This window comes from Danio rerio, chromosome 14 (genome assembly GCF_049306965.1).
Source record: "Danio rerio strain Tuebingen ecotype United States chromosome 14, GRCz12tu, whole genome shotgun sequence".
In the NCBI taxonomy this organism is placed as follows: Eukaryota; Metazoa; Chordata; class Actinopteri; order Cypriniformes; family Danionidae; genus Danio; species Danio rerio.
This window is the reverse complement of record NC_133189.1, coordinates 32,434,874-32,457,592: the sequence shown is the minus strand read 5'-3', so window position 1 is coordinate 32,457,592 and position 22,719 is coordinate 32,434,874. Positions and strand designations below refer to the sequence as shown.

At 35.8% G+C, this 22,719-nt stretch overlaps 1 protein-coding gene across 4 annotated transcripts in view; it reads right to left on the bottom strand.

Annotated features, from left to right (window-relative positions):
• mid2 (midline 2) overlaps positions 1-21,486 on the bottom strand; it is a 275,772-nt gene extending 254,286 nt beyond the window's left edge. For all 4 annotated transcript variants that reach the window (XM_021481165.3, XM_068213343.2, XM_009291075.5 and 1 more), the window contains exon 1: positions 21,201-21,486. The gene's annotated coding sequence lies outside the window, so the exon portion shown is untranslated. The remainder of the gene's footprint in view (positions 1-21,200) is intronic.
• Between the last annotated feature and the right edge of the window lie 1,233 nt (positions 21,487-22,719).

Genomic DNA, 22,719 nt, shown 5'->3' with positions numbered 1-22,719 from the left:
TTTATTTTTCGACATGGTTGTGACAGGCATATTGCTCAGATGACACGTCAAACAGACACAGTGCTCCTGCCAAATTTCTTGTATTTTTCCTTAATTTCTTAGGTCCAAATATATTGAAATGAGCGCTTTTAACTTCTCCCCAACCTCCTGCTGACCTGCAGGTACCCACAGTAGTGAATGCTGCTTTCTCATTGGCTGTAGGTGATCGTTGATGTTATTTTTAATCAGACCTCATTTCACACGGCATGATTTGAATCGCTGACAGCTCCAGATATTTATCATCAGCGATTCTCTTAGATCATGTCTTTGATAGTTCACACTGTGTGATTGTTACTCGTGGAAACGAGCATTGATTTGCCTGTGATTTTAGGCATTTGTCTGCGATTTATCAAAACCTGTCAACGAGTCAAAATCCGGCCTGAAATCATGCAGTCTGAACTCGGCATAAGTTGCAATAGTAAGTATAACTTAACACTTACGACCTTAAAAGTAATAGATTCATAACTGTTATAAATATTAATAACTAAAAGCAATAACAATAGGGCGACGGAGTGGCGCAGTAGGTAGTGCTGTCGCCTCACAGCAAGAAAGTCACTGGTTCGAGCCTCGGCTGGGTCAGTTGGCGTTTCTGTGTGGAGTTTGCATGTTCTCCCTGTGTTCGCGTGGGTTTCCTCTGGGTGCTCTGGTTTCCCCCACAGTTCAAAGATGTGCAGTACAGATAAATTGGGTAGGCATAGATAGATAGATAGATAGATAGATAGATAGATAGATAGATAGATAGATAGATAGATAGATAGATAGATAGATAGATAGATAGATAGATAGATAGATAGATAGATAGATAGATAGATAGATAGATAGATAGATAGATAGATAGATAGATAGATAGATAGATAGATAGATAGATAGATAGATAGATAGATAGATAGATTTTTTTAGCTATATTCTCTACTACTATTGACACTATTGTATTGTACACACATAACCTGCATAATATTTAAACTCAGTTCTCATGAATGTCTTATTTTAAACCACTAGAAGAATATTTATAGTTTTTTAAAGTGCACTTTAAAACACAAAAGCCTTTTAACAAGGAGAGAAAAAGAAAAAGGAAAAAACGGAGTGTTGCGCAAAGGAAATGCATTAAAAAGTCATTCCAAATTCCACAAAAGGCAATTTAGCCTCACAAAGTGCAGATAAAAATGGCTAAAACCCGACAACAGTGCAACGAGAAGGCAGATGAGACACTGGTGCTAAAATCTGAATTGCAAGGTTATAATGGATGGAAAACGAAAGCGATGTTGTATGTCAGATGGCAGAGGCTTTGCCCACCAGCTGTGGCTGATGACCCGGAGAGAGAAACTAAAGCTGTCATTACTGCATGCTGAATTCATTACAGCAGGAGGAAGTGACACACTGCCATCCTTGATGTCCTTTTCTACCTAAACAAAGTCTTACTGATGGAGAGCAGATCTCAGGCAGCTCGTTCAACAACAATATGCTCGACAATTAGAGGAGAGAGTTTCTGTGTGCTCAGCCTCTCCCTGTTAATTGTAGGTTGTGAGCTTTTCAAAGATGCGCCGCCAGTGAATATGCAGGAGCTGCTATATTGTGCTCACAGCCTTATAGTATGTGAACGCATTTATTATTTAAACGTTTATCTCACATACTTGATTTCTGATTCATTCTGAAAGGGCTATTTCCGACTAAATCAAACGTTCTGTCAACGTTTCATGTTATTTCAAAGTCATTTGAACACAAAGAGGGATGTTAGGCATAAATGACAGCCTCTGTAACTTATACTTTCATCTTAGGAAAAAAAGACGAGATATCCTGCATAACGTATTCCTTTGTGTCTGATGGAAGAAAGAGTTGTACGTGTTTCATCATTGATGAGATTCAATTTTGGTTGATCTTGGTTTTATCTTTAACTTCATTTAGAAAGATTTGAAATGTTGATTCAGTCTGAAAACATGAGTGATGTCCGATTTGCGAATCCTTTTTTTGAACCAACTGTTTAATAATTCTGTTTCAATGATTGGCAAAGCATTTGTACTCACTTGACTAGAATAGGGAATTGCCATGTTGGAGCCAAAGCAACTTGATTAAGAGAAGAGGCACCCAAACTTTTTCGTAGAAATTGCATAAACTAAGTGAAGTTTATTTATTACTAATGTCGAGAGGAGCACATGCTTATGATTGATCATGGCTGGTCCCGCATAAACTAATGCATGATTCACAAATCGGATGATTCCTAACTCACTATAAATAACCAGAGTTTCTTACTTTAGTTATCTTCACCTTGAAGAATCCCCCCTTCCATCCCTACTCCTCCACCTTTCCCTTTATAGGTCAGCATGGTGGCCCAGTGGTTGGAACTGTTGCCTCACAGCAAGAACCTCTGTGCGGAGTTTACATGTTCTCCCTGTGCTCGTGTGGGTTTCCCCTGAGTTCTCTAGTTTCCTCCCACAGTCCAAAAACATGTGTCATAAGTAAATCGATCAATCTAAATTAGCACTTTAGTCGAGCTCCTAACCAGCAGTATATCTCTGCTAGGGTTGCTTGATTATGGGAAAAATCATAATCCCGATTATTTTGGTTATAATTGTAGTCACAATTATTCAAAACGATTATCAGTTTTATTATAAGTCAAAATTATTTGCCCTACTGTGATTTATTTTTTTATTAAATATTTATCAAATTATGTGTAACAGAGCAAGGAATTTTTCACAGTATTTTCTATATTTTGGCTGTATATATATATATATATATATATATATATATATATATATATATATATGTGTGTGTGCATGTATTTGACAATTAAAGCACATGCAATGTCTTATGCGCTTTTAACAGCATGATTTGAATGTTAATCAATGAACGATGTGCATCCTCTGCTGAAAGCAGAGCAACAAATGTATACAACTGGAAAACGGGCACTATATTATGCAATAATTATTTCTTCTAGATTATTGTTTTTTTTCATAATCGTTAGAACCCGAAATCAAAATAGAATTTTCGATTAATTGCACAGCACTAATCTCCACATAGCAATTTATAATGTCATCAGCTCTAAATAAGGGGAGAGTTCTTGAGAACTACCTAAGCTCAAACTCCCCTTTTGCTCTGCCAAAAAGGGTTCGATGATATATATACAGTATGTTCCTATATTTCCTTTATTATAGGAAATCTTATTTGTTTTATTTTGCCTAGAGTAAAAGCAGGTTTAAATATTTTGAAATCTATTATAAGATCAATATTATTAGCCTCCTTAAGCGTTATATTTTTTGATTGTCTGCAGAAGAAACTGCTGTTATACAATGACTTGCATACTTTAAGCCTTTGAATTGCACTTTAAGCTGAATACAAGTATCTTGGAAATATCTAGTAAAATATTATGTACTGCATCATAACAAAGATAAAAGAAATCAGTTATTAGAAAAGAGTTATTAAAACTATTAAATTTAAAAATGGGTAAAAAAAAAATTCTATCAAGCAGGAATTGGGGGGGAGGGTTGCTAATAATTCTGACTTATATCTGACTATATACAGAGTATTTTCCTCCTTGTAAGGTAAGGGAAATAAATACAATAGATTACAAATATGACACAAACTGTGCTTTAAGCATCTTTACTGTAAGGAAAAACTTTAATTATAGCTACAAAAGTCCTTAAGTCAAGAGCAGTGGGTGATTTTCTTCTTTTGTTGTTTGATTAATGATAAACACAGTCGGCAGCAGGAATATTGCGCGCTGTCACTTTAAGAGTAGTTCCGTTCTGATTAATGGTTTCACTTTGACATGTCTTTTGATTCTCAACTCGTATGTTTATTATATAAATGAGGGTCAATATGAACAATCACTAAACACCGCGTTTTGACAAATGTGCATGTATTTGACAATTAAAGCACATGCAATGTCTTATGCGCTTTTAACAGCATGATTTGAATGTTAATCAATGAACGATGTGCATCCTCTGCTGAAAGCAGAGCAACAAATGTATACAACTGGAAAACGGGCACTATATTATGCAATAATTATTTCTTCTAGATTATTGTTTTTTTTCATAATCGTTAGAACCCGAAATCAAAATAGAATTTTCGATTAATTGCACAGCACTAATCTCCACATAGCAATTTATAATGTCATCAGCTCTAAATAAGGGGAGAGTTCTTGAGAACTACCTAAGCTCAAACTCCCCTTTTGCTCTGCCAAAAAGGGTTCGATGATCTTATGAGCTCAGGGCTCTCTCCTGGGACAGCATAACAAACTCACTTTATAATCAATCACCAGCTAAGTGTGAACTCTTGAAATATCATTGAGACCCATGGACAGATAGTGAATATACCACACTATATTACATTTAAAATGCCATAGGTAATTTCCTAACTTATTTTATAATATTTAAAACAATAAATTGTAAACATTATTTTAAATCATATTAACTAGTGCACTATCCATTTTATTTCACATTTATAGCACCATGGAGTTCAATGCTGAACACATTAGTCAAGCAGAACCCGCCTTTCCCTTCATTTTCTCACTGATATCTCTGGATCTGAAAAGTGACAGAACCATGTGTACATTTAAAAAATCTGATTCGTTTAATTAAAACATTTAATTAGCATTAGCTTTTTCTAGCTTAGCAATAAAACAAACAAACAAAAAGTTACATTAAATTATAAATGACAGTCTCTAAAGCACAGGTGTCAAATCCAGTTTCTAAGGGGCCACAGCTCTGCATAGTTTAGCTTTAACCCTTATTAAACACACCTGATCAGACTAATTATGTTCTTAAAACCTACAGGTAAGTGTGTTTCAGCAGGGTTGGAACTAAACTGTGCAGAGCTGCGGCCCTCTAGGAACTGAATTTGACACCTGTGCTTTAAACCATCCTCATCATTCTCTCTCTTTTCTCAGATGGGATGATGGACCAAATCAAAGGTTACCATGGGCCAACTTTGGCCCGCGGGCCTTAGTTTGGGCATCTCTGATTTAGACAATGCGCATACACTAATAATAGCAACAACAACAACATTATAAACAGCATTTTTTACTTAAGCTGTAACTATAAAAATCCAATCAAGCTGCTGTCACAGGCAACTCTCATATATTACAGACTATAACATGCACCTGAAGCAGGTCGCACACCAGAAGCGCCGCGACACGGCGCGTACATGACAGATTAAAGTATCGCACACCAGACGCGCACATTCGAATGATATTTAACATGAAACTAATCAGATGGCGCTCTGTGGCGCGGCTGAAAAATGAACTGCGTCCTGAGCCGTCGCCGGGCGCCGCCGACAGCCGCCGACTTGCGGCGCCGGTGTGTGTATCCTGATAGAAACCTATGTTTAGAATTCTAAAATACATGGCGCTGCGTGGCGCTGCGTGGCGCTGCGCGGCGCGCCGCCGAGCGGCGCTTCTGGTGTGCGACCTGCTTTACAGTTAAAAAGTCACAAAATAGTTAAAATGTTCAGAGTAATCATTAGAATAAATAAGTAATATATTTTTTGTTAATACATGTCAATTTAGCCAGCTGCTCACTCTCTAGCTGGCAGCTAGTTGCTTTAGTCTGTAGCTTTCACATAGTCGCCCACTGAAGCCAAGCAGGGCTGCTCCCGGTCAATACCTGGATAAGAGACCACATGGGAAAGCTAGGTTACTGCCGGAAGTGGTGTTAGTGAGGCCAACAGGGGCATTCAACCTGTGGTCTGTGTAGGTCCTAACGCTCCAGTATATTGACGGGGACTCTATACTGCTCAGTGAGCGCCGTCTTTCGGATGAGATGTTAAACCAAGGTCCTGAGTCTCTGTGGTTCTCTGTCCATTCTGGCCTAATAACAACCCCATATCATAATTGGCTTCATCACTCCTCTCCACCAATCAGCTGGTGTGTGGTGTGCGGTCTGGCGCAATATGGCTGCTGTCACATCATCCAGGTGGATGCTGCACACTGGTGGTGGATGAGGAGATCCCCCCATTGTGTAAAGCACTTTGAGTGTCTAGAAAAGCGCTATATAAATGTAAGGAATTATTATTATTAATTTATTTTAAATGATTCAACTAAAACTATAAAGAGGAGGAACATATTTCTTTTTTCTTTTTAGCTTGTTACAGCCACATGAGGACTGCACTAATAGCATCTTTTTAAGGACTATGCCTGTAAGAAGTGCAAAGAAGTTGTGGTTTTGTTAATGAGAAAACTGTAACCCATCAAGTTTTTTCCTCTAATGAGGTATGTGTTTTATCGTGTTACAATAACTGCTTTGCCATATGTGAACATGTATGAGTACTGTATGTGACCGTATGTTAATGTATAATTATCCAATGAAGGTATTTCTTTACGTGTCGAATGTGCACTTCATTGGTTGTATGTATTTTTTGTTCATTTTGAGCAAACACCACCTTTAAATTTAATTTAAGTTTAAGGTTAATTTAAGTTTTATGTATTTTTTTTCATAGTTTTGATGGCATTGTTGGGACATAAGGGATGCAAGATTAAAATGTACAAGATATACTATAAACTTATGTCTGAATAAATGTCAGTTAAAAATCAAGAATGACTTAAGCCTTTGTTTCATCTTGAGGGGAGTAACAGCTACTGTAGACTGTTCTAAGCTTATTTAAATACAGCACTGATGTGCTGTCACCGCAGTCCTGTATAGCAGAATATACTGTTACTGAGAAAATTAGCATTTTATTTCACTGCCAAAAAAGCTGTTGAAATTCTTTTGTGAATTTCTCCGATCTTTAAGCAAATGGGGTTTTGACCTTTAAAGTCACTGCTAAAATGGAGATAAAGGTCACGGAATGAAAGCTTTGAACTTTGTTTTGTTTTTGCTGCATTTTATTTCCATTATCAAGCCCAGCATGACTGAAAAAGAAGCTCTGTGTCCCAAAGAAAAAAATCAATATAGAGTTACAGAAATGCTGCTCCTTTTAGGTTTTGTGGTAATGGTAATACTTTGTAAAACTTTGATTTAGCAAAAAAATTAATGATATAGTGTAATGTATTGTAATATAATGCAAAGTATTATATTATATACCCCCTGCCTTCACCCCCACCCCCAAAATGCATTTTTGCATTTCTTAACCCTCAATGTCAGTAGTTAACACACTCATTTTTTTTCAACACATTACATAATTTCTAAAACATCTGCCAATACCAAAGGGTTGATATGGCGGTTTATGGTAAAATAACCGGATATAAAGCGTGAGACCAATTTATTTAAAAACAAAATAAAAGGTAAATTCATGCAAAATTTTGCAAAAAAAAATCCAAACTACATTTCTTTTGATTTTTGCTGTTTTTGAAAATTTTATTTAATATTATTCCCTAACATAAATTTGGGCTACTAATTTTTTAAACATTATTGTTAGTTATTTTGTTAGATAAGCTCCAGAATTGGCTTCATTACTGATTAATCTAGTGTACATGCACAAATATAATATAAAGGAACACTTTTGTTTTGATGGTCATTTAACTGACTATAAGAAACTTAGCAGTAACCCTAATCCCAACCAACCTAACAGTCTACCTATAATCTAATGAGAATTAGGTGGCATGCAGATGCAATGCAACTTAAACTCAACATATGGACCATCAAAATAAAGTGTGACCTAATATTGTAAAACATCCTATAGAAAAAAATCATTTAAATAAGAGATTTGTGGGGGGTGTACTCGTACAGTACAGAGGAGCACTGTAAATCATTTCAGATGTAAGAATGTTGTTTGTTTCAGTGTTTTTAAATACACATAAATACATGTGATCCCGCTGACTTACTGTATGCTCTGTTGGGTATCTGAGAGTTAAAAAAATAAATAAATAATATAAATCTGACTCCGCACAGAACAAAAATTCTCCAGTCATAAATACACACAAGTCTTTATATTGCAGTCTCAGTGGGAGTTGAAAGCACTGGACATTCAGCCAAGATGTTTGGAAATGCCATTTCCCATACAGAAGAGCGGAATTTTGCAGAAGGATCCAAGATTATCCGAGGTTATCATGTTTCATTTAAGATGGGTAAAATGGATACGAATTTTCCCAGCATGCCTGGCTGATTCCTTCCAGAGGTATGCCAATTTGTTTTTGTTAGTGTTGTGGATAGATTTCCCTCCCCAAGCTCTGGAATCCAGCAGGCTGACTGGGTGGCAACAATGTAAGTCTTTATTCGCTCCTTAAAGCAGAGTCTGGCCTCCACACGGAGAGCAGAAGAGTGCAGTGATCCACAAGCTATGGCCTTCAGCACAAGAGGACGACAATTCAAGCAGACAAAACTAAACTGCAGGGCTCATACCGAGACACCCAGGAAAATCTGACACTTTATGAGTCACAAATAACTCTGACTTTATCTGTCACTAGTTCATGTTCTGCATAAGTGTAACTGCAAGCAAATCACTTTAAGGCACTGTTTGTAGTTTTTGGCTACTAGTGTATGTATTCACAACAAACAATAGCGACACTGAAAGAAATGACCTTTTGGTGTAATACAATTTAAAAAAATGTCCTCTCACAATTTTCAAATTGTAATAGTAAATGTCAAGGATAACTAGAATTTCCTAATATTTAATATTTACTTGATGTAAGAAATGAAATGAGGGGAAAGAGTTAAATATTCATTACATGTAATATTTCAATATTTTCTAAGTATTTCCTAAATATTGTTTGAAGACCTAGTAATATTAAGTACATTTTAATAATGGATAAGTATTAATATATGTAGTTCAAAGCATGCTTTGCATGGGATTGAATTAAGAGGAGAATATGCATTAACATTTATTCATTTCCCTTCAGCTTAGTCTCTTATTTATCAGTGGGGTCGCCACAGCATAATGAACCGCCAACTATTCTCTTGTGTTTTAATGTTTTACACAGCAGATGCTCTTCCAGCCACAATCCAGTATTGGGAAACACCTATACACACACACTCATACACTAAGGCCAATTTTGTTAACCCAATTCACCTATTATTGCACATCTTTGGACTGTTGGCAAAACCGGAGCACCTGGAGCAAACCCCACGAGAATTTGGGGAGAACATGCAAACTACACACAAAAATGCAAATTGGTCCAGCCTGGGCTCGAACCAGCGACCTTCTTGATGTAAGACATTGCTAACCCCTGAGTAACTGTGCCGCCGAGAATAATATTTTGAAAATAAAAGCAATCTTAGGTGTTTAAAATTAAGCAAAAGACTTCTTAGAGTTTAATTTTCATTAGTTTGAAGATTAAGAAGAATTAAGAAGTTTTGATGAAACCACTTTGCAGTAAAATGGCACTTTTGCTTTGAGTCTTGGCATTTTTATTATGTGCATTAGTGTTTGACGTTTAACTCATAGGTCATAGGTGTGCTAACTCTGAGATCAGTAAGCATTTTAAAGTAAATTTGATAAAGTTCAATTTGCTTAAAATAAAGTCAAATAGCACATTTCAAGTCAGTGGAAACATGTTTTAATTAATTTAAGTTAAACCAATATGTTCTATAGCTAATAAGATTTACTTAAATTGATAAAAGCAATGTTCCTTTTGCTAAAACAAAAACTTGACATTACTTGATTAATAAAAATATGTATCCTCAAAACTTTGAATTCTACTTCATTTATTTAAGAGTATCAGGTTAAAGTAAATGTTCCATGATATTGACAAGTTAATTGTACTTGATATAAGATAGTAAAATTTACTTGAATTTTTGCTTGTTCAAATTGTTATGAAAATTTTATCAAGTAAATCTTAAGAGTTATTTTCTTTTTCAGTGTAGTTTGACGAAGCCATGACACGACTAAATGTGAAATCATGGTCTTCATTTCATCCTATGGAACTCTTACAGAAATCAAGTTAATGGACGAGCTAAAGTATCAAAGCTTATTATCATGGTAGTGCGAAGTAGAGTACAGGCTGAGAGCTTGTAAAGTGAAACACTAGACATCTTGAGAAATTGCTGATGACAGACCAGCGTGACATAGCACGAAAGCAGCAAAGCTTTTATTATGCCACAGTTGACCACTTCTGGGTCTTCAAGTCTGATCATGTGGGAAAGAAGCAGTGCTGTTTAATCATACTTAACCCATTTTAGGGTTATGTTATACTCCTGGTTTGTGCAGTCTAAAACACACAACATATTAAAGCATCTTTGATGTTAAGGGTATGTGACATAGTACGGATTGTGTAACTACTTAAACTACTTTATTTCTCTGAATTTCTACATTATTTAAAGCATTTGGATAATGTAAGTATATAAGTGAGCAAAATATATAACACTGTTCTAGTTTTTTTATTCTTTTTTTTTTATATTTTAATGAAAAATCATTACAAACAGTGTTGTGCTTTTAAAGAAATAGTTCACCCAAAACAAATGCAGCATTTGTTGTTAATTTACACACCTTCATGTCATCTGAGATGCTGAAAAAATATTAAAGCCAATTGTTTTAGCTAAAACTGTGGTTTTTGAACTCTATCCATCCTATGTACTGTACGTATTACAGTCATTACATAAACTGAGAAAATGGGTACTATCCTTAAACCTGCCCCTCAACCTAATTCCAAAGCAAAGTAAAACATTTGGGTTAATTATCCTTTTAATGAAATGAATGTTTTACAGGCAAATAATGCAGTGCTAAGACAAATATAAGTGAATTTAGGCAACATTAAAGAGGGGGAAATAATGACTTACTTTGTAGGTTTTAATTGCTGCGTTGACATCGACTAATTACATGAATTTGCATACAGCGTTCCATTCCCACCAAGAGAAAGAGTAGACACAAAGTCCATTTCTTTTTCATGTTCGTGGTGGCAGAGGGTGGAGGACAGGGGTCCAAATGAACATGCAGCAGGAGATTTGGGACGATGCATCAGAGTAATTAGTCCCTTTTCTCCTCTCTCTGAACAAGCACTTTTCACCCTTCTGAATTGGTAGCACTGCTCCAATCTGGGTGCGGCAATTAGCTTATGGATGTTTTTTTCAGAATGCTAAACGAATGCGAAATGAAAGTGGTGACCTGTCACAGAGTGAAATTGTATTTATGACAAACTGCCCTGCCTTCTATCTATGTAATTAATATTTGGGCAAGCAGCAGCCACAACCAAGAACAGCAAAATGCAAATCGCTAGAGTACTTAGCAGAACAGAATCATCAAATATGCATGAGCAGAAAGAGGCAAAGAACTCTCGCTTGTTAGATCTCAATACATCAGAAACCTGTAGGTTTTGCTCATATACTGTAAGTGTATTACATTAAGCAACAGCTGGAATGCTAGCTCTAATACTACAGACAATAAAACCTAATTCACCCTAATTCAATCAGACACAGACAGAAGCAGTAAATAGGGCGAATTCTGATTATTTTGGCAACTTTTTGACAGTAAGTTAAATATTGGATTCATAAATATGTATTATTTTGGTTGGAAAAATAGTTGGAAAAATATGCAATAGTGTTGTTGAGTACTGTAATAACATTATTTCTTATGGAACTCCCTTCCCTTCTTCCGTTATATGCTTATATATGCTTCCGTTATATGCTCTTATTGTAGCCATTATATAATTTATTTATTTAATGATATTAACATAAACAGACATTTTTCAGATCTAATTAAATCTAATTTAGACTAAAAACTGTCTTTAAAACTATGAGTGAGTAAAAAACCTCACCCTCAAGCAATTATTTCTCTTGTCTCGACTTCCACTATTAGTTTTTATTTTCAGCAACACCTAGGGCAGGGCCGATAAAGGGTATTATAAAGAATCACGAATTGGTCCAAAAGCCAATCACACAGCAGAAATGTGCAACAATGGGAATCTAAAAGTGTGTTGATATTGGAGATGTACTGAATTTTCGGCAACCAAAAATGATCAGCCTATGTCATTAATTGGCCCTCTAATTTTTGTGGCTTCAGTCATTGTTGGGGTACTCTTTAAAATCTGCTAGCATCAATTATCATAATGAATTAATTATTTGTAGCCTATCGTTTCATTTGCCTGACCCGCATTGTCCTTGTTTTACCCATAACCTAATCATACATAAATAAAGATAAGTTACACACAAATACCACCTGTCAATCACTTTTTCCTCAGAACTCTGGCATGAACAGGCAGAGTGATCCGTGTCATTATAATGACGTTGACCATCTCGGTTGGTAAAAATATGCACAACCAACAGAAACTAACCAACAGTATCTGAGGTTTTCCCTAAAATTACAATGTACAAGCGTGAAAGCGAAAGATTGAAGCAGTGTACTGACGCTGTTACCTGACAGATTCAACAAACAGAAGAGTCGTTAGATAGAGTCAAGATTAAATAAATATCACATTTAACAATTATAGTGAGACGCGATCCAGCGGTACATCCTTGATAAACTGCCCGACTTGCACTGCTCTCTGGGGTTTTGTGCTCAAAGCATCTGCTGACTGCTGGAGCTCAGATGTGCACATACACTGCAGCGAATGCCAGAGTGTTTGTCTGTGGTCATGTGATGTAAGTTTTCAGTGGTATAGTGTGGACGGAGATTTTTTCAGAAATGCTAGATGAAACACCAGTGTGGACATGGACTGTTTTCGTTCTAAAATGGCATTTTAAAAATAAGATGTAGTGTAAACAGGGCTTAAGTGTGTTTTTTTCGCAAGCAGGTTGCTGCTGCGACGAGGGGCAGAGGATTGCGATGCCAGCATAGCATCGTGATACCTATCGGCCATTGGCGATGGCATTGTCTATTAACCCAACCCTAATTGTTTATGCTTTCACCATAATAATTTTAAATTATATTGTGCAGCCATAGTTCTGTACTGGTTTATACATAAAATCTCTAAATTTCAATTTAAATATGTAAACATACGAGTTCTAGACAGACAGACAGACAGACAGACAGACAGACAGACAGACAGACAGACAGACAGACAGACAGACAGACAGACAGATAGATAGATAGATAGATAGTGTTTGTACAATTTTACAAAAAACAAATGATATAAATAAAGCATATTATAGGGAACTTAAACCTGGCCCTCTTGGAAACCTTTTCAGTTTACCCCATGAACATGAAAAATGGCCCAATTTTCTTGAATTCACCCTATTCAGATTAACCCTTAGATACTCCCGGTGGCTGACTGGAAGGAAGACAGAGTGCAATAATGAAACTCAAGCCCCAGTGGCATCTAATCCACACATCAGTTTCCACATTACATGGCACTGGCTGGCTGAGGGATACTTAAGAGTCATCTGCTGTCCCAGACCTGCTCTTTTTGGTCCACTATTTTGGTCATTACATAAACACATGGCCCCCCTCAGAGTCTAGACAACCCCACCCTGCTGACTGGCAATCTATAGCTTCCAACAAACAAAACAACTAGAACAATAGCATTGTGTTCAAACTTTCCCATTGAGACGATTACAAGTTTCAACAGCTGGGCTACTTCCATCAGCTGAAGGTGATACGTCTGACCTTCAGCAAAATACTTAAAGGGATAATTCTGTCATCGTTTACTCACTCCTTACTTTTTCCAAAACCATTTTTCCAACAGTCTTCTGTTGAACACAAAAGAGGCTATTTAGAAGAAAGCTGAAAACCTGTAACAAATGGCTTCCATAGTATGTGTTTTTCTTAATATAAAAAAGGTTAATGGTTATAAGTTTTTAGCTTTTTTCAAAATATATTTTGTGTTCCACAGAAATAACTCATAAAGTTTTTAACCATTACAGGGTGTAGAAAAATAGTGAGTAAAGGTTCTTTTTAGGGATATGTCTGGAAGTTTTTAGTATACCTAAAAAGAGCTTGATTAGCTGGTTCGGGTGTGTCTTATTGGGGTTGGAACTAAAATATGCAGGACACCGGTGTGGTGAGAAATTGAGTCCCCCTCCAATCGAGTCCACTTAGGACCCCTAAGGGATTGTCTGTGGTAAATGCCTGATCAAAAGCTATTATTGTGATACCTTGTTGTGTAGCTAATCACAGCTATGTTACCTTATTTTAGCCAGGAGGTCTGATTATGCAAGCACATAAGCTAATTGAGCAAATTTAACAGTATAAAAGATAAATGATCAATTTCATAGCCCATGTATTTGTTTAATGATACACGAGTATATGAAAGGTTCAATATAACGCTTATACATGCCATTTTAATGGTGAAATGAAATAGTCACACTTTACATTATATCAATTATGAAAGTGATTTAATTTAATATATTCATTCATTCGTTCATTTTCTTTTCGGCTTAGTCCCTTCATTAATCTGGGGTCGCCACAGCGAAATGAACCGCCAACTTATCCAGCACGATTCTACGAAGCAGATGCCCTTCCAGCCGCAACCCATCTCTGGGAAACCTCCATACACACTCATTCATACACACAGTATGGACAATTTAGCCTACCCAATTCACCTATTGATTTAATATATTGTACTTCATAATTAGGCACTACTAACTATACCTATCCCAACTCCAGTGAAACAATAGGATCACTCTGTGTCCTATAGATGGACCCAATTTCCAGGAAGGACTAAATTTCTCATGACAATGACCCTCCAGGATCGAGTTTGGACACCCCTGCTTTAAATATATTGATTAAAACTGATGCCAATGTTTCAATATTTGTTCACTCAAAAATGATTTTCGCTGTTTATTCAGATTAATTGTTCAAAAAGTGAGCTGAAACAACCAATATCGTGACATTATTTAATCATTTATTTATAACATGTTTAATCTACCTTCATTTGGTAAACATAAGCTAACTGATTTTTGTGTTAGTGCTAAATAAGATATTTTTGCTAATTAAATTATTGGATGTTTTTCATTTGCAAAAGTTAATGGAAAATTCTGGATGTCCAAATAAAATGATTACAGTTAATTGGATCAACAAGTGTAATTAAGTTTTATTCAGAAGATTATTCACATAAAAGGGATTTGATCTCGGTGCTGGTTCAAAATGAATTTTGCTCTTGGTTTCTATTCCACTAAACAAAGTTGAAATATCATTTAAACGTGTGCAAGTTATATTAAGTTAAACTAATGATTTATAATTACTATTATTATATTTACTTCAGTGTAGCCAGTAATCCCCCGAAGCAATTCAATCAATTACATATTCAAGCAAGTAGCAAATTCAAACATTGTCTGTTTATTTTATGTGGAGGGAGAGGTGTGTTCGTCATGGACTGAAAGACAAACATATTAAAGCTTCTTGAAAGCCGCTGGTCATGGGGTTGTTTGAATAAACAATGCAGCAAAGGGCTAGCTACAGCACTACTAGCCAGTAGCTGATTTGAAAAGTTTATGACAGAAAAATACATGACTGGTCCTTGAAGGGATTTGTTGAGGTCATCTCAACTTCCATCTTGACCTTGTGTTTAGATTTTTTTCCCACAGCAACCAGTAATAAAATGTGTGCCAAGGCAGACTGACATTATGTTTTGATGCTGAAAGACATGGAAATCATTCTGGTTTGGTGGCTGTCTCGACATCCATCTCAGTGACGCTAATGTGCATTATAGCTAATGAGCTTAGAGCGACGTTAATTATTTCAGCAGGAGAAAAAAGATTGTGATGTCTTCTAAGTGTCTTGAATAACAGCTTACACTGTGCAACATCCATTTAAAATTAGATAAACTGCTACCTTCCTGAAAACTGAACAATTGAAATTTATGGTGATGTCCTGTGGCTTGGAAGGAAAAGGGAAATTGTATGAAGGTACAGAGAATGACAGTTTTATGGGCTACCAGTATTAATGAATGGCATACAATGACACTTTTCATCAGTTAATGAAATGATGACACTCTTAGTATGCTAAATTCAGTTTTTTATTGTGGGGAATTATTTTTAATTATATATTTTTTTTTTCTAAATCCTAAGTTCCTAATTGGTATTTATTTAATATACATGTTTCACATTAAAAAAAAAAAATCTGTAAGCAGTTTTAATTTTTCTTATTATAGAGAATATATTAAGTCATTTTTTGTGAAATGGAAAGATTTGTAGAAAGAACCCCTTCTTTGCATCATAAAATTTAATATTTTGGTTTTGGAGTCTCCAACAAGAGGCTGATATATGCATGCAAGGTCAAAAACCCCTTTTATTGTCTTAAATATGCATTTATTTTTACCTGATTATCCCATCGACTCCCATTTCATTTGTTCAGCGATTCATTTGCTCCCAAACCCCTCCTTTGCGTGAGGCTAATCTGCTGTGATTGGTTAAATGACCCAGTCTGTTGTGATTGGTCGACTGGGTTCAGAGCGAGACAGAAAGAAACGCCCACCACGGCTATGAAGTATGTAAAACTATTTTGAAAATTGACCACGTCACGCTTGTGTAGGAATGATGGTGGCCATAATAAAGACAAACGGCAGAGGATTGCGAGTTTAGAAAGGCATTTTTATCAGTAAAGGGAGAAGCACGTGTGACATTTTCAACACTGTTTTGGACACAATATGTGAATAGTCCCATAAAGATTTAACCTGAGAGGCACAGAACAAGCACGGATGTATAAAAGATAAGTGATTGCAAGCCACACAGAGCAATTACAAGTTACAACACACAATTAAATGCATATTTTGCAAACTACACAAAACGAGGCAACAATTTTAATTACACTTGCATGTTATGATCCGGAGGAAGAAGTAACTGGTCCATATGAACTGTAACAGTTACTGACAAACTCCCATGCATAATAGTCTCTGCTGCTCCTTCCTTTAATAGTAAGCTTACTACTGTAGGTTATTCCATCAAAAATGAGAAAAATGAAAGGAGCAAACCCAGCACTAGGTTTGCTATAATGTGAAATTGTTGTAAAAATAAACTTTAACCCCCATGTAGCCAATTCTCCATCAGTCAGATTCGGATCACGATCATTCCTGTAGACCCCTGTGCTCCGCTAATGTTTGAAGAAAAACGCATGTGATGGTGAATGGTGATGCACCGTATCGATGTCGACACATTAAAGCAGAAGATCCGAACCCAACACAATTAAATTATTCGACTCTAAGTTGACTATTTTGTTAAAGAATCAATACTTTTAAACATGGTGCACTTTCAGATTTAAACTTCAGCTGGATGTTTTCATTCACTTAGAGCTGTGTTACATACTGCATGGAAGCTCATTTTCAAAAACCGATGATAGAGGCTCTTCAATGATAAAGGTTATCATCAATGCCAATAAAGAACCTTTAGTTTTAAGAGTGTAAGAGTCCATCATAAACTTTAAAGCTGTCCAAGTAAAATTCTTATCTAATCTTTAAATTAATAATAATAAAAATACCAATGTTCTTTGCAACTTTCAGTGTTATCCTAAACTTTAAATGCAATTTATTTTAATAATCATTATAGAGTAGGGTTTTTTTTTTTTCTTTAATTTATCCAGTGGATTCAGGCTATGCTGTAACCATCAATGCCAATAAAGAACTTTCAGAGTGTAGAGTTCATTATAAATTTCAAAAGCTAAAATTCATATTCATCCATTCATTTCTCTTTCGGTTTAGTCCCTTTAATAATAATGGTTCACCCTAGCGGAATGAACCGCTAATTTATCCGGCATATGTTTTAAGCAGCAGATCCCTTCCAGCAACAACCCAACACCAAGTAATGAAATTCTAAATGAATATTTAATTTAATTAATAAGAAGAAAATGTTGTTGGTAATCTTCTCTATTATCCAAGACTGCAAATGTAATTTCTTTAAATAAAGATTACAGAATTGGGGGATTTTTCTTCTTCAGTTTATCCAGTGGATTCAGGCTATAATGTATCTGTTTCAAACTGAAACTGAAAGCATGGGTGAAGCTTTAATTAAAATTCTGAAAACTATATTTAATGACACTTAAGAACAGATATCATGATTTGAATCCACTATAAACTGGAATGAAAGTCAAGTCAGCCTGAGTTTATTTGGTATGAAAGGTTTATTTCCAAAACCCAATTTGAAGCTTTGCCAGCCCTGGGCATTTGATGAACCGCTCTGGAAAAAAAAAAGCCCAACTTCACCTCATCTTGACTCTGGCTCAAAACAAAATTAGTCATAGCCATTTCAACAGAGCTGTATTATTTGAAGTCTCTCTGTGAAAAAGAAAAAAGAAAACTATGTGCATTATGAGATGGCCTGCTATGCCGCCAGCCCCATTGAGCCATCATTCAATGAGAGCTCAATATACAGAGTGAAAACAGTAGGAGAGTTTAAATCACCACACTAAGTATAACCAAAAACCACAATATGAGCAGTAAATCAGTGTGAGATCACATACTGGATATGCTAACAAGTTTTAAAAAGGAAAGATAAGGCCACAAGCCGCCGACGGAAATAATAACAACATTACTACAACCATCATCACAGCAAGCCTTTGTCAAGTGATTTCGGCTCATTGACAAAGTAAACTACAGAAATGCTTATTAAAAGACATTTTTACCAACCTTGAGGCCTCATTTACATAAGTTCTGGCAAGAGTGCGAGTCTCTCTAATTGAATATTAGACCCCTGACGAGAAGCTAACAACATTAATGGACCCCCTTCCTGATCTCCACCAGCATCATGGAACATATCTTAACACATCTCAATATTTTTTCAGTAGATATATCCTCCAGCTTTTTAGCAACCTTTCTCAAGCTGACTTGCCCGAGATAAGAATAGTACATAGCCTCAAGAAATACATTTGGCACAGCAGGTCAGCCATGGAAAATTACCTTCTGTGCTTTTTAATATCGAGAAACTTTTCTTCTCTTTGGAGATGCAAAAGCGCCAATGGTGGAGAAGGAATGGAGGCTCTTTGATTTTTATTTATTTCATTTTTTTTCCACATAATTACTTAAGACGATCCACTGCAGCGAAGCCTTCATATGGCCACAGATTTGTCACATAAGACTCGGGTGGTCTAAATTGGATGTTTGTTGCCAGTTTAAGAATGCCCTACAATACTGGCAGGAAGTTGAGACTACTCAGCATAAACAGAAGAAAGGCTGAAACAACACTAAAGTAGCCCCTTTCAACCACAGTTCTGGGCACCTTTTAACAGCATCTTAAGGCAAATGCCAACACGATACCACTCGTTCTAAAAGAGTCACTTCCTCAATAACAAACATATCATATAAGCAAGTCTTATTATTACTAGCACATAACTTAAATAAAGCTTCTGGGACTCTTTCCAAGTGAAAAGCTGCACTGTAAACCGTTATGCCTGAAATACATCTAACCACATGAATGTCATATCAATGCTGACAGCACAGCAAGTGGCACAGGTATATCGGTCTCCTGTGGATATACAGTACAGTATAGCTCAGCGTTACTATGGGGATGAGGGTACTTTTATGAAGAAAATGCCATCAAAATAACCCTTGCAGTTCACAACAATGCATTGTAACCTTTGTTATATATTCAGATGTAATATGGAAATCAACTGGCTACAAACAAATAGCCCAGTGAACTGCTCTGAATGAAAAACATTTTCAAGACGGAGGCGTGCAAATGTGCTTCCTCATCGCTAAGGGCAGGTACACCTCCACACAGTTCTGATATTTCAGCGGTGGGAACAGAGGATGTCAATTCTGTTTAAGATGTGGACAAACATACTAGCAGCAGAAGATGCGGGTATAAAGGAATAGTAGTAAATTCTGTCATTATTTACATTCACTGTAGAATACAAAAAAGAAATTAGCCATTTTCAAACTAAAAAGTAAAGTAGCTTAGCATATTGTTGATTAGCAAGCTACTGTATGGTTTATATTCAACATGAATTTTCAGTGGTCTTGCATATTACAATTTTGTTTGGTCAGGCATTTACAACCAGTTCTAGAAGCACATAAATCAACCTGTATACTGGTTTTTGTTTTTAACTGAATGATTTTGTCCACTATACTGTCTGAAAGAACAGTTCTTTGTAGTGAACTAATTCAATCCCACAATGCATCTCACAATGAGTGTTCAGCTAAAGTACATATGAATGGCAAGCCATTTTGCATGCTGTGATGAATCCCACATCTCACCTCATCTTTAGTGTACACATTTGTTTACTTGTTTTCATTCACTCATCCAAAGGACAGTACTGTATAGAAAGAGTAATACTGCGAATAGTGTGGGCAATTGTAAAGAGCAATTGGTTTCATTATATTGGTTTTTGAGTAAATCATAACTTAAATTTTCTCCTGTTTGGTGTTGTAATGGCCACTTTTATATTTTCTTTGTCATTTGAAGGTGATAGCTTCAGTTATCCATAAATATTACAATAAAAAGCAGCCTTCATATATATGAATATATATATATATATATATATATATATATATATATATATATATATATATATATATATATATATATATATATATAAATATAAGTTAGTTAGTTCCACAGTTTCCTTAGTTCCACAGGAAAAAGAGCTTCTTCTTCTAGAAAAAAATTCTGGAATGAGGGTGAATAAATGAGGACACAATTTAAATACAGCAGCAATGTGGACAATTGCTTTAGTTTTTGTCTTATTTTAATGTAATCAATAGTGACGTAGTGATTTACAAAACTTAAAATAGTATCTGATGTCATGAAATACATTTCAGTTTGTAGTGCAGCCAAAATATGTTTTATAATAATTATTTACAGTTATATGGTGGCATGAAATAACAAACCATAAAGGTGAATGTGAAAAGCTTTCCCTGATGAAAAATTTATTATGTTTTGGTCTCAAATTCACCATGCTTTTGATAAACCAATGTTTTAACCATACTATTTTAGTAAAATCTAGGTCATACAAAAGCTAATTAATATGACCTACAGTTTTACTAGCCTATAATGCATGGTTAACTTCAGGGTTTTTAAGTATCTTGAACCACTCTAACAACTTAAACCTTGGAATTCATGGGGTTAATGCAAAAATGGACAACCAGAATCTCTGGAAAGAAACCCAAAAAAGCTAGACAGAGGCAAAAATGGGATCATGGTGTTCTTGCACATTATCCAGAAGCTTTCATCACCGATGAAGTCACATGTATGCTACCTGCTGTATTTTCATTTAGTACAGTGTGGCTATAGAAAACAACACGCACAAATACGCTACAAACAATGTGTGAAAAATTAAGACTGAAAGAGAACTTTATTTAACTTCGATATAATCTAAAATGTTTCACGAGTTGTTTATCTTTCTGTTTTAAGACACATTATAGCATATACCAAACATTCTGTTGCGTTTTAATTGCGTCCTAAAACTTCTAAAACTGTAGAAATGCCTGTACTTACCTTGATGTGCAGTGACAGTGATCTGTATTTCGCGTAGCAAGAACAGTAAACAGCAGTGTTGATTTTTCACCGATCACGCTGAGTGCGTTTGTTGCGACTGAGATGCGCGCAGAAGTTTATGTAAATCGGTCGTCAGATCCCCTCTCTTCACGTGCATTTTCTTTCGCTTTCAGCAAAGCAATAAACACGCGCAAATACAGTTGACAGCTTCCTTACAGTAACAATGAAGTCTGGACGACGCGCTTGACGCTACACCTCCGATTCCAAGGGCTCCACACACACAACTACTCCCCACGGACACGTGATCATCCCACGGGAATATCTCATCCCTCCCTCACGGGCTGATGAGATCGGTTACCGGCATCCATTCGGCCGGACACGTCCTTTAGTTTAGGTCTGTTGGTTCAGTTGTTGGCAAAAGGCACGTACAGTAGGATAATGGATTGAGCAATGGAACCATCTGACAATGAAACTAGTTTGAGCTGACTGCACATGGAATCGACCTAGTTATGTAAACAAATATCGAATAAATACATTTGGCGTAAAAGTTGTGTGGTCTGGACGACGCGTGTCCCCTTCTTCAAAACATCAAGCTTAAGTTATATAAAGGGTGTGATGAAATCCTATATTGGATATCTTAAAATTTAATTTGCTTTCAAATCTGTTCTTCAAGCACAATAAATTTAGACAAGTTAGACAAAGCGCTTTTTACCTGAACAGGGAAAAGGTTCATATGAGGTAACCATGGAAACAGTCGGCTGCTTGCTTTTGTTCATTTAAGGATGGAACAATATTGTCATTACATATAGATTTAGATGTTAATATGCCGAAAAGGAAACAGATTGTGTAAAGTTAACAGCTCCTATTCCCAGAATTTGAATTGATCTTATGGATAACATTTGGATGTCCTTACTATAACTATAGCATACATTTCACCTCAATTTATAAAAGTACCAAACAGAAATTCATGTAAACGTATGCATCCTGCTCAGCACAATTGAGTACACCCCAATTTGATAATTAATATTTTTATCCATTTCTCATTGAATATGTATTTTGGTGCATTTAAACAAAACAGATATATTTATTAAAATAATATTTCAGCCATCAAACATATTTAGAAATTGAAAGATAATACTATTAAATTCAAGCAAAATATTGAAAAAAATACAACCTACAGAATTAAAACTAATTAGCCCCTTTAAGCAATTTTTTTCAATAGTCTACAAAACAAGCCATCGTTGTACAATAACTTGCCTAGTTACCCTAGTTAAGCATTGAAATGTCGCTTTAAGCTGTATAGAAGTGTCTTGAAAAACATCTAGTCAAATATTATGTACTGTCATCATGGCAAAGATAAAATAAATCGGTTATTAGAAATGAGTTATTAAAACTATTATGTATAAAAATGTGGAATAAATCTGCTCTCCTTTAAACAGAAATTGGGGGAAAATGAACAGGGCAGCTAATAATTCAGGGGGTCTGATAATTCTGACTTCAACTGTATGCTGAGCACTGT